The 5,282-nt window shown below is 35.1% G+C and overlaps 1 long non-coding RNA gene across 1 annotated transcript; it reads right to left on the reverse strand.

Moving 5' to 3' along the window:
- Positions 1-1,532: 1,532 nt before the first annotated feature.
- On the reverse strand, positions 1,533-4,192 carry LOC148240203 (uncharacterized). The gene is made up of 2 exons (XR_015816259.1): positions 3,507-4,192; positions 1,533-3,046 (listed from the first exon to the last, which is right to left on the reverse strand). It is a non-coding gene; the product is annotated as an uncharacterized LOC148240203 (long non-coding RNA).
- Positions 4,193-5,282: the final 1,090 nt, after the last annotated feature.

Consider the following 5,282-nt stretch of genomic DNA (forward strand, 5'->3'; position numbering starts at 1 on the left):
AATACTTTAGCCACCAATTTAGCTTTGTATCTTTCAAGTGACTCGTCTACTTTGTGTTTTCTAGTAAATACTCATTTGCAACCAACTATCTTTTTCCCCAGTGGAGGCGAAATAAGCTCCTAAGTTTTATTTTTTGCCAAAATCTTTATTTCTCCAATCATGACTTCCTTCAATTTAGGATCCTGTAAAGCTTCTCTTTAATCTTGTGAAATAGACACAGAGGAAACATACAAGATAAATACTCTATAAGAGGGAGATAAAGAGTCGTAAAAAACAAAAGTAGACGTAGGGTGTTGAGTGCAAGACCTGAATCCTTTTCTAAGAGCAATGAGTTTATTTATATCATCAGATAAATCATAAAATAAAGGTAACTCACCAATATTTTTAGAAATTGAAGAAGATTCTTGATTTGGGTTAGACTGGACGATGACTTTTTATGCCTTATTCGTCTTTGAATACCTCTTCAAGTCTGGTTTATCCAAGTGTTCCATATTATCTCTTTGAATGAGATCTTCCAAACTAGAACCCTACTCCTAAATATGACTTTCAATAGTTAACAAACTGTGTATAACCTCTTTTTTCTCACTCTTCTCCTGAAGAGGTTTTGGGTTTGGATTGAAATAAGGGTTAGATTCCTTGAAAGTAACATCCATAGTCACAAAGTGTCTTCAAGATAGAGGATGATATCATTTGTAACCTTTTTGAGTAGGAGAATATCCAACAAATACACATTTAAGGGTCTTGGGTTCTAACTTGCCCATGTTTCTAGCATGAACAACATAAGTACATCCAAATACCTTTGGGGGAACAGTATATGAATTTTTTCCTTACAAAACTTTCAAATGACTTCTAAAATCATGAGTTCTTAAATATATTCTCCTGAGTAAGGTAAATAGGTACAAGAATTGCATCTCTCTAGTAATTTTTTAGTAGATTCATGGTAAACATAAGGGACCGAGCTACCTCCAATATGTGTCTATTTTTTTTCTTAGCAACACCATCTTGTTCACTAGTGTAGGCACAATTTATGACATCCCCAATGCTAATTAAGGCATAATGGTGCCAGATACAAAAATAGATTACAAGTGCATGATAAAATTTTATGTAGCGTAGCAAATTATTACAAATCCCTTACCAAAATATATGAGTTCTAATCACACATATATAACTGAGGCCAGAAGTGGCAACAAAATACAAAATGTCAAAATACAAAAGGGGCCACTTCTATCATTATGCGATTGGACTCATTAGAATGTCGGACAAGTCATTCACTCAAGGTTTATGGATCCACGGGATCCTTATAGACTTCAAGAGGTAAGTTAGCGATTGGTTTCTCACTATCTTCCTCATCTGGGGGGCATAGAAAGGGTGAGTTCTATATACTCAGTAAGAAAAATAATATTTAAATATCATAAGATTTTAAAAGTAAATAATTATGTCATTAATGCTTACCAATAGGTTATGTCGGGGTCCTTTCTTACTTTATAAAAATAATTTATTTATTACAAAAAAATATTAAATCATAGTCACAATAATCAAATAAAAATCATATTCAACAATAAAGAAAATCAAATAAATCATGAAATGCTCATATTTCATGTCATGCTTCATGAAGTCGTTCTGACTTCAATCTCTGAGGGCAGATATAGATTTCCGACAACCCATGTAGAATGATCATATCAGACATAAATAATGGCAATTTGCTCATACACATTTTTAGCTTGCCAAACCATGGTATGATCTACGACCACGGCCATACCAGCCACAGTGGTCCTATCAGATATTCTATTATCACGACAGTACTTAGCCAAATGTGACCCCTAATAGATATTCACGTCACCGCTCTCATCATAGGGTACGTCGTCATCCATCGGGAGTGGTCCTCTCACATATTTCCAAACCAAATAGGGGAGGGAGAAACAGATACCCCCTTAAAAATAAAAAGCCTAACGAGACACTTGATATATTATGCATATCAATACAGATACAAATCATTTTTTGGACCATTCAGGCTCATTTAATTTCTTTTTCTTTCTTTTTCTCCCGTTTTTTTATAAATATTTCAGAAAATTGATACCGGATTCATATTACTTAATTTACATGCAAATCATCAAGTTCCTATAAAATCATATAGCATGCTTGAAATCGAGAACAGATCACTTATTAAACATAAAACATACAAAACACAAAACACAGACTTCATAATTTGATTTTTCTAGAAATGCTCCTTAAGATGTTTAAGGAAATACTAAATTCTTTATCGAAACCTCAAAATTTTCCTACACTATTCTTCTTTTTCTTTTCTCCTTCTCTCTCTAGATCACTCCCTCTCTCTTTAAGCTCTTGGAAGATGGAAGAATGAAATGGATGTGATGAAGAAAAAAAGAAAGGGGTCCTTATTTATAAAAAATAGAGACTGTTGGATTTACACCAAGTGGAAAAATCCGATGAGGAGAGAGAGATTTAAGTGGAAGATGAACAATTTAACATGATGGGATGACGATGCAAAAAAAAGAGGAAAAATGCCTCCACCGACAATGGCTCTCCAACCAAGGCGGCAACACAATGCCCAAGGTGGTGCACAGCACCCAAGGGGGCGGCAGCACACTGCTTGAGATGACAGTGCACCTCACCTAGCCTGGCCGCGCGCTGCAGGCCTTTTCTGTAGGCGTCGGCCTACCTTGCTGTGCACAGGCTTACAGTGCGCAGGGCGCTGTATGCAAGCCTACTACACGCTAGCCTCAAGTGCGCAAGCCTATCTCTGTAGGCTTATTGTGGGGATAGTGTGCGCATAGTGTACAGTGCCTGAACCTGTTTGCGCGTGATGTGTCACATGTGGACTGACTTGTCTGTGAGCACGTGACGCGAGCGTATACCGACCCCGTGCCTTGCACGGATGGGAGTGCGCACTGTGCGCACGTCCTGCACTTGGTCACGCGCACATGCACGCACGCAGTGTGCGGTGCTCGTGCGAGCGAGCCTCTCCCACGGGTGTTTTCTTGCTTGATTTTCCCCCTTTTTTTCTGTTTTCTCCTGAAAATTATTTCTTTAAATAAAATAAAATAAAATTAATAATAATAAAAAATAAAATTAAATAAAAATAAAAATAAAATAAAATAAAAATAAGAATGAAATAACAAAATCAGTATAAAATTCAAATTACAAATTTAAGTCATGAATTACAATATAAAGCTATGAAATAATTTAAATGAGTGCAGGTGGCCTTAAGGCCCGAATAAATAGAGATTTCTAGTTACAAATTTAGCACGGTGGTGAGCGAGGTGTTATATAACTCGTCTGATGGATTATCTTATTAGACTCTCTAAGTAGTAACGAAATCCACCGTCCATATATTCTATACCATTGTTTGTTCTTCTAATGTTAACTTTTGCATCATACTTCATACATATCATTTTAACAAATGATTGAAAGTATGAAAACATATCACTCAATTTCTTTGTTTTTATCATTTTCTAAAGTAACTATAAATAAAGAAAGAATAATACCCAATAGTTAATCTCCACAAAATAGTATAAACCCTTTTAATAGCACCAACGGAGGCTGAAAAACCATTGTGATCCTGGGAAGATCATCATAAACAGATTTGTCCAAGAAGGCAACGGTGGTAGAAGGCTGCTCAGTTTAGCAGAAGGACCAGATTGGGTTAAAAAAAGATGAGTTGTGGTAGCAAAGTTTGAGAAGATGGTTGTCGCACAACATAGGGAGAGCAAACGGCCAACACAACTAGATCAAAGTCGCATGGTGGAAGAAAAGCCGCTGGTGCGTGATGTGACGTGAAATTAGAACCGCCAGAGAAAAGAATTTGCAAGATTGATGATCATGTGAAGAACCCAAATAGAATTGCATGAAACTGGGTCTGTGAACCTAAATTGCATGTGCCAAGGGTAGACCCATTTTGATCGGGATTTTCTGGCGGAGATGTGATGATTTTTGGATCAGATAAGGGATTTCTAGTGGCGTGTGTGATTCATGCACTTCTACTACTGGCAGTGCATGTGGTTCACGCACTTATGCTATCGGCAACATGTGTGGCTCACACGCTCTAGAACTGGTCACCGAAGGCAAGGGGCAGGCAGGTGGTGACAATCAGACTCCATCTTGGGTGGTGGTGAGAATAGATCTCTATAAGTGGGCAGCAACTCAGCTTCTTATTCTATTTTAAAATTTTGAAAAATCCTAAAATTAGAACTCTAAATATTCTTATTTAGCTCTAATACCATGTAATTTTTTAGAGAAATTATTTACTTTATTTTCTCATATATTTGTAATATTACAATCAAGATATTTATATATAATTTCTATCTATGAATAAGAAAATTTACATTATTATAGGGATTCTAATTGATTCTACTAATTAATTATATAATTATAGGAAAGATTATAAGAAGGATTATAAAGAAAAAAAAATCTCGACTAATCTAACAACAAAATATTATAGTCAACATTGTGTCTACTCTACCACTAGTATCTCTGAGCTTTATCTGAACTAGGAAGCTTTTATCTCTTTTAATTAGAGCATTGGCTTGTTTACATTTCTTTACATCTCTCTTTTTGGTTTTTGTTTGAGATTTTTTCGAAGGATGTCTCATTCTCCTTGATTTTACTTTCCTTCTTTCCAACTTTAATAATATTTCTTCTTCTGTCCTAAAAAAAAAGAGAGAAAAGTAGTTTTTTATCCTTATTTAGGAGATTTCAAGTCGCTCTAAAGTGTTATTTATATGGTGGTTAAGGAAGAATTTTTTATAGTTACGTGCTTGTTGCACATCTTTGTTTTAGTGGAGAATTTGGAGACTTCATTGTTGTTATTGTTATTTTTTTATTATTTTGCTTTTTCCTTTTACATGATTGAATCTTGCTCTCTTTTATGTACTTTTTTCCTTTCTATCAATGATGTTTCTTTTTCTATAAAACATTTATTTACCTTTATATTTACTTATGGCAAACAAAAACAAACATAAATACCTGAATCTTTTTTCTTTTTGCTATCAACTGAATGAGCGCATAATCTAGGGTTGAACCCTCAACATGACATGAGATGGGATGAATGAGACAAAGCTCATTTGGGCAAATATTGATTTTACGAGATGCATCCTTATCCAGACATGCAACTTTCTTCCCCTCCCCAAAAAAAAATAGTGCCTGTATACTTTGTGTCACTTAAAGCATTTGTTGCTATTAAACACATTCTTTTTCAATAACCCCAAATATCCACTACTACATATAGAAATGCAAACGTTCTTTAGAGGTTGCATTATGCATCA

This window comes from Carica papaya, chromosome 9 (assembly GCF_054855325.1).
Source record: "Carica papaya isolate Zhongbai chromosome 9, ASM5485532v1, whole genome shotgun sequence".
In the NCBI taxonomy this organism is placed as follows: Eukaryota; Viridiplantae; Streptophyta; class Magnoliopsida; order Brassicales; family Caricaceae; genus Carica; species Carica papaya.